The sequence below is a fragment of the Myotis davidii genome, unplaced genomic scaffold (assembly GCF_000327345.1).
Source record: "Myotis davidii unplaced genomic scaffold, ASM32734v1 scaffold1146, whole genome shotgun sequence".
Lineage (NCBI taxonomy): Eukaryota > Metazoa > Chordata > Mammalia > Chiroptera > Vespertilionidae > Myotis > Myotis davidii.
The window spans coordinates 267580-275576 of record NW_006296974.1 but is presented as its reverse complement, the minus strand read 5'-3'; positions in this window follow the sequence as shown (position 1 = coordinate 275576).

The following is a 7997-nucleotide window of genomic DNA, read 5'->3' as shown; positions in this document are numbered from 1 at the left end:
CAGTCCTAAGGTTGTGTGTGTGTGTGTGTACATGTGTGTGTGTGTGTGTGTGTGTATTCTAAGAACGTGGTTTTCAACCTATCCCCATTTAGAGTTGCAGTTAGTGCAACCTTCCCCTTGACCCATGATTGCCCATCATGCCGAGCTTCCAGGGCTGTTACCAATGTTTGCTCTCTGGTGAACCTCCCTGATTATTTCTATCAGAAGTTGAGGGGCTGGGTGGGCATTGCAGGCACGGCTTTGTGCCACCATCTTGGCACAGAGGCCCTCTGTCCATGCTTTAAAGAGAGAGCTAGAGAGCAGAACTGCCACATGTGGTATGGGACCAGTTCATTCTGAATCTTGGCCCCTCCTGCCAGCCTGGATTTGGCTTCTTCGGCATTTCCTTAGTTATAGAACTTCTGTTAAGCTAGACTTCAGGCCGTTCTCAATGATGGTTGCTCTACAGTTTAGTTGTGATTTTGATGTGGTGGTGAGAGGAGGTGAGAACAGTGTTTATCTACTTGCCCTCTTTTTTAAAAAAAAATGTTTTTATTGATTTTTAGAGAGAGAGGAAGGGAGAGGGATAGAGAAATAGAAACATTGATGAGAAACATCATTGATCAGTTGCCTCCTGCATGCCCCCTACAGGGGATCAAATCCACAACCCAGGCATGTGCCCGGAGTGGGAATCAAACTGTGACCTCTTAGTTCATAGGTCGATGCTGAATCACTGAGCCACACCAGCCAGGCCATCTTCTGGCCCTCTTGACTCAGTAGATTGAATCATTCTCATTTTCTTCTTACCCCAATTATCCAAACAGTCCCTAGAATAAAGCGGTAGGCCAACAAATGTGGAATAAATGCGCCCTTCTAGACACTCTCCTCACAGGTGGTCTTTTCTTCTTCTCTCCCCTGGAGATTTATCCCAGACTATTCCATTTTTCTGGAGCTGCTGTGGCCCTAATTACTCTCCTGGAAAATGACTTCTATAAAATCTGCCTCTTCCACTGAGGGGTGGCTGGGAAGAAGATAAAGATGAAGAGAGAGAGACAAAGGGAAAAATATAGGAGGAAGTGTATTCTTTCATACAAAAGTCTCTCCTTAATAACAGTCTAAGCTAGTGTCTCTTCGTGCTGAGGACCATTACAGGTGACCGCCATCATCGACGGTGCAACCAGAGCGCCAATAAGGTTTGAGAAGCCAGACTGAAAACCATCTCGACAGGAAGTCAACTGCGTTATTTTGAAGTGAACACAGCTCCAAGCAACAGCAGATGCTTAACAATGAAGAGTGGGTGGATGAAATGCCTCACTGCTCTGCTCGAACATGACCTGGATACTTATCGGCAGAGACGGGAGCCATTTGGGGGACTTAGAAATTCTGGTCTTTGACCTACAGGTCTGTAATATATCAGGCAAACTTTTACATCGTGATGCATCTGTTTGTATAATACAGAGTGGGGTCAGGTGGGACCATCCCTTCCAGCTACTTAAAAAGTCAAAGGCCAAATTCTGCACTATGATGAGCAGTTATCAGGACTCCTGAGCCAGCTTGTCAATAGATTCCAGACACTTCTTTTTTTTTTTTTTTTAAAGCAACATACAGTTGTTTATTGGCTGCACACTATTATTATACTGTAACCTCTTTGCTTTGACAACTCCAGGTTTGGTCAATTATTGCAATAGCTTTTTGGTCTCTCTAAGGAAAGCCATTTAGATTTTTTCAAGATTTCCACAGACAGGTAGTGATTAGAATATATTGTCAAAACACTTAGTGTGTGTGTGTGTGTGTGTGTGTGTGTGTGTTTTGTCACATCGCTCACGTGCCAACTTGTTCTTGTTAATTCAGCTCTTCTAGCTCTTGCCTGTTTCTGCGCTTAGTTGTGGGAAGACGAGGTGAGTGAGGCTGAGGAGGAGGTAGCAGCGGTAGCTGCAGCAAGATGAAAATGAACGATATTTTCAAATCCTAAGCAGGGCGGCAGAGGCTAATAATTACATTAAAAAGGCCCTCTGTAGGTAGGTGCAAATAGGCTAGTCTAAACAAGTGCCGCTGTTTTAATATGGGCTGCTGGAGATGTCATTACCTGACGAGACTGCCACCTTTCACCTCCAGCCATTGTGATCCGTTAGGTCTCACTAACGGGAGAGCGAGGAACTTGTTTGCAGGGGATTTGTTGTCTCACGCTCAGAGGCAGCTGAGAGACTTGCCAAGTGACAGGAAGACGCTTACATTCACAAGGTGTGATTGCCTAAGTGTTTGTCTGTGTCTAATTAGTTTGCCTTTGCTGGTTGGTAGCTCTGCAGCCAGGAGGCAGATTGACTCTGCAGGCTGTAAGCAAAGAGGGCTGATTGGTGTTGTTATCATCTGTTTATTTAACCCTCCCTGGAACCAGAAACGTTCTCTGGAAAGGAGGGCCTTTTCTGCTGCCTTAAAAAAAAAAGCATTTAAAAAGCAACCCAAAAACAAAAGAAAGAAAAGGGGGGAGAAAAGGAAGAGAACGGCTCCACCTTAGCTGAGACAGTCTCCTTTATCCTGTACCCGTAGCATGTGAGCCTGCTGGTGACACAGGCTGTTTCTTCAAGAGAACACGCAGAATGGTTTGCTTAAAGATGATGGACTAGACGCTCCAGGCTGAAGAGGAGAAGACTTACCAGAGACCAATGCGGCTCTCCCCTCTTCAATTTTATAAACAACCATGCAGAGGGAAGCCCTGGCCCAGGCCCCTGCCGCGGCTGCGCACACCCTGCAGAAAGATGCGATGAGAAGTTGATTTAAAGGAGGGATTCGCTGTGTCTTGTTGGCTGCCTTTCTGGGTGTGTGCTAGTGGATCAGCCATGGCAACTACTATCGACAGACATTTCCTGGCTCTGGATCTTTTGGTCCAGGCCCCAGGGAAGCCACGGCCCCTTCCTCACCCTTCTGCACTTTCCCTCAAATCTGAGCCAGGGCTCAGGGGCCATGCCTTCAGGTAGGTTTTCGTAAGCAACTGGGTCTCCCAGGGATGGCACATACCCTTACATCTTTGTTTAGTTAGCAAACATCATAGAGGAACTGTTAAAAGAACTGGTATTTTGTGTTTATGGGTCTGCTTCTTCCAATATGTTGTCAGCTTCTTATTAGAGAACTCTGCTTATTAACCTACCATTGTAACCAGCACTAAGTAGGCCTTGAATAATCATGTGCTGAATGAATGAGCAGGCTTATAGTAGCCGACTGTAATATGCATTTATACTTTATTCTTAAGCTCAATTTCTTCCAGTGTTGTTGTTACCCATTAAAGGATGCAGTCTGGATCTTATACAGGAGGACAGATGACAATAACAGCGAACTTTTATCTAGTGCTTACTATGCCCCAGGCACTGCTCTAACTTTTTATATACGCCATCTTGTTTAATCCTCACAAAAATCCTCTGGGATAGGTGCTATCATTATGTCCAGTTTATAGATGAGTAAACTAGGTCTCCACGGCTCTGAGTCACCTGTGCAAGGTCATGCTGCTGCTGAGGGCTGAACCCAGGGCTTGAACCTGGTTCTGCCTGACTTGGCAGCTGTTCCTGTAAGTAGGGAGGATGCTGCCCGAGGTCCCTGTGTGTGCACCCAGGGCCAAGCAGCAGTCATGACAATCCAATCAGAAGGCACAGGAATTAACCAAGATTGTTATCGCCAGCAAGGGTCAAGATAATGAATAAAGCTTATGTTCTGAGCAGATGAGGACAATTTCAATTTTAATTTTTGTTAATCCTCATCTGAGAGAGAGAAACATTGGTGTGAGAGAGACACATCAATTGGTTTTCTCCCGCATGCATCTCGATGGGGGACAGGGATCGAGCCTGCAACTGAGGTAGGTGCCCTTGATGGGAATCGAAACTGCAACCCTTCAGTCCTCAGGCAGATGCTCTAACCAGTGAGCAAGCCACTTAAGGTGATGAAGACAGTTTTATAAAATATATTTATACCTGGTGGGCTCTGAGTGAGGCATTATTGTTCTTTGGAGTCTGAGGTAGCTCATTGAATCAAGGGAGGCTTCTCAAAGATATCACATTATTATCACTACTACCATATTTATTTACTTTTTATTCACATGTTATACTTTTTAATAGACATACTTGGGAAAGGAAAAACCCGAGGCCATGAACAGAGACAGTAAGCCCCAAAGGAAGGGAGAGTGGTGGGCAGAAGCTGTATGCAGGCTCCATCCTGTATGCAGGAATAAAATGATGCTATTGAGTGGAAGCAGAAGTGGAGGCAATGAGCAGCCCCACCAATGGCAGGAAGAAGGGATGTCAGGGCATCGAGAGGAAAGAAAAGATTTCTCTAGTAAAAATGAGAGTTAGAGTATTAGGTTAGTCTTCCCCTCCTCCCCCAACCCCTCCCCCCCCCAGATCCAAATCAGTAATTAAGCCATGTCAATAATTATGGATTCAGAATGGTCTCAAAGTCCCTCTTCTGTTAATATTTCCCAGGCATTGCTTTTCTCCTTTGATAGCCATGTCCTTGCCACATGAAGGACTTCACATTTTACAGCAAGCCCACTTTGTTCAGTCCCTACTTTTTGCAAGCACTTGTTTGCACAAGATTAGAGAAATGAGTATAATTAAGAGAGAAAATAAATAACAAATATGTAGGATTAATCTGAATCCCCACTGTTTTTTTAAAAATATATTTTTATTGATTTCAGAGACGAAGGAAGAGGGAGAGAAAGAACATCAATGATAAGAGAGAATCATTGATTGGCTGCCTCCTGCATGCCCCCCACTGGGGTCTGAGCCTGCAACCCAACATGTGCCCTTGACTAGAATCGAACCTGGGACCCTTTAGTCCTCAGACCAATGCTCTATCCACTGAGCCAAATCAGCTAGGACCATGTGTGATCTTTTTAAAAATATATATATTTTATTGATTTTTTACAGAGAGAAAGGGAGAGGGATAGAGAGTTAGAAACATCGATGAGAGAGAAACATCCATCAGCTGCCTCCTGCACACCCACTACTGGGGATGTGCCCATAACCAAGGTACATGCCCTTGACCGGAATCGAACCTGGGACCCTTCAGTCTGCAGGCCGACGCTCTATTCACTGAGCCAAACTGGGTAGGACCCTGTGTGATCTTGATGGTTTGTTCAACCAGAATAAAGGGGAAGTGGGAGGAAATAGGAGGCTTGCCTTTGAGAGGCCTCTGCTGAGCTGCTGTGGGATCCAGCAGGCACCTTCCTTAGTGACAGCAGCAGGTTAGTCCCAGGACGCTGGGCAGCCTGGCAGGGCCTGAGAGCTGGGAGCCTTGTACTCTGTGACCACTGTCACCCACAGCTTTGGGCAACTGTCCCATATTCTTTGCTGCCTTGGTAGCCTCGGCTAGGTAACAACCATTTAGAAGTGGTTGTTGCATGTCTAGTTCTTTCCTTGGTGCAAGCTTGGGAACAGATTTCTCTGCAAGGACAGTACCGTATACTTTATGTGCTTTTATTTTATTTTGTGTTTTAAAAGATTCGTTTGATAGTGTTTATAGTGTTGGTCCATGACCGATAGGAAATGCAAAAACAAAACTATAAGAACCAAAACTTGTCCTTTACCACAGATAGTTTGAGAAATATTGGTGTGGAGCACTGCTTGTCCTTGGCAGGACTGAAAAGAAGGAAAGAAAAAAAAGTCTCATCTTTTTTTGCATATCATTGCATATCTATACAGAGTGGGGCAAAAGTAGGGTTACAGTTGTGAGTACAGGAAACACAGAGTTTATTCCTGTACAGAATTATGTATTAATTATTATATTATTTTCCATATGAACAATGGTAAACCTACTTTTGTCCCACCCTGTATATTTCCTCTATACTGTTAGAATCTGTATTTTTCCTTCCTGGCTGCCTTCCTTTATTTACACACACACACACACACACACACACACACACACCCTCAGCATTCATGATCACCAGGCTCATTTGTCTTAAGATTTGACTTTCACTTTCTCTAACAATAGACTAAATGAACCCATGGCTAGATTAACCTTTCATTGTTTTTCTGTAATGCATTTCTTAGGAATGATTCAAAGTACTTTAAAAAGTTGTGTTAAAAATTGTGATGGTTTTTATCTGGGAAGGAGCTTGTTTGGCACACATATAAACCTGGCAGGATGCCACAGTAAACCAAGCTGCCCTGGTTTATGGGTCAATGAGCCATAAAAAAATCTCTGCAATAAACGGAGAGAAGAAACCCAGTCCAGTCTCCTGACACCATAACTAGTGACTGTATTTTCCAAATTGAAGGACAGTCATTTATTGACTCAACATTTATTAATCTAAAATAAGAAGTGAGATCCAGCCTACTATCTCCACAAGTACCTCCAGACTTCGTAGACGATTCCTTGGAAGTCTCTGTATTCTTTGGGAATACTTATCAGGGGCCCACCCCCTACCTGCCATCTCAAGCTAAGACTGGCAGAATCCACGGCTGAGTCCAGAGCTGCTGAAGGGTGCAGGGAGTTGGCAGGGGACTAAAGCATAATGCCTCTGGGTTGCCTCTGATCCGTGAGTGAATGGGTTTTGAATGGCTTATGCAGGATCCAAGAGTTTCTTGTGAGTTAGAGTTGACTGAGGGCCAAGAGTTAACCTTGGGAGGTAGTTGGGAATATGAGCCTTGGGTGGAAGTGAGATATAAGGACGTGAGAAGAGGTTGTCTGTATGTTTTCTGCATACTTTAATGAGGGATAATGATGTGTCAGATCCTGATTAAAGTGCTTGACATACATTATGTTATACTAGAGGCCCAATGCACAAAATTCCTGCAAGAGTAGGCCTTCCTTCCCCCGGCTGCCGGCACCAGCTTCCCTCTGGCACCTGGGACCTGGGCTTCCCTTGAAAAGGGAGGCCCCACCCACCCGCCACAGCCCACTGGTCGATGGCCCCGGCCTCCCTCTGTGGGGCAATCATGAGGCAATGGCTGTGCCCCCGACCAATAGCATCACACCCGCCTTGGTTGGCCTGGTGCCAGTGGGTGTCATAGCTTGGTCTCGGATGGTCGTCTGGAAGGTTGTCCAGATGGTCGTTCTGCTGTTTGGCCATTCGGTCGATTTGCATATTATGCTTTTATTATTATAGATAATCCTTGTCACACAACAGCCCAATGAAGTGGGCACTACCTAGTTTACAAAGGAGACCTGGAGAGGTTACGTAACTCATCTAAGGTCATGTAGCCCAAATGTGATGAAGCCCAATCTGTCCCAGCCCAGGGCCAGTGCTTCTCAGCCTTTAGCACATGGCGCACTTATTAAACACAGATTCCCAGAGGCCACACTCAGAGAATCTGCGGGTGGGAGCCAGTGTTTAGCATTTCTAACAAGCTCCCTGGTGCTGCTGATGTTGCTGGTGCAGGGACTATGCTTATGGTTGGTTATTGCCAGACCCACACTCTTAACTAGATGTGAGGCTTTCTCTCGCCTTCATCTCTCCACCTCCCTTCTGTCTTTCTTGCAGCAGAGCGGGAGGCTACCCTGCCCAGTTCTTTGAGTTTGCAAACCCAAGTCTGTTTCTCTAGTGAATCCAACAGGTTAAATTTTGCATTGCTTTTGTCTTTCTGTGTTTGGGGGAGGGAGAGACAGAGGTGAGGCAGAATTCATTGTTTGTGTTCCAAGTTATAGAACCATGTAAATACACTTCACACCCCATCCATCACCTTGCAGAATGCAGAGCAGGGGTCCTAAGAACAGTGAGGCTTCTGTAGGACCTGCGGCCCTGCTCCGCTGCCTGCCCACTGGACACGGGCAACTGCAACACAGCTCACAAAGCAGCACAGATATTGGTGATTAATCATGTAGACATACGCTGTGAATGACTTCCGTGTGTAATCTAAGCGTGGCTTTTAGTTCTGCAGGGGAGAGTTCGAAGTTCAGTTTCCATTCGCTTTTTCTCCTGAATAACCAGGTTGGATTGACTTCTTGTGGCTCATCCCTGTATTTCCCCACCCAGATGTCTGCAGAGGCTTCGGAAGGAACAGGCCCTGCGCCTCTGGCGGAAGGAGACAGCT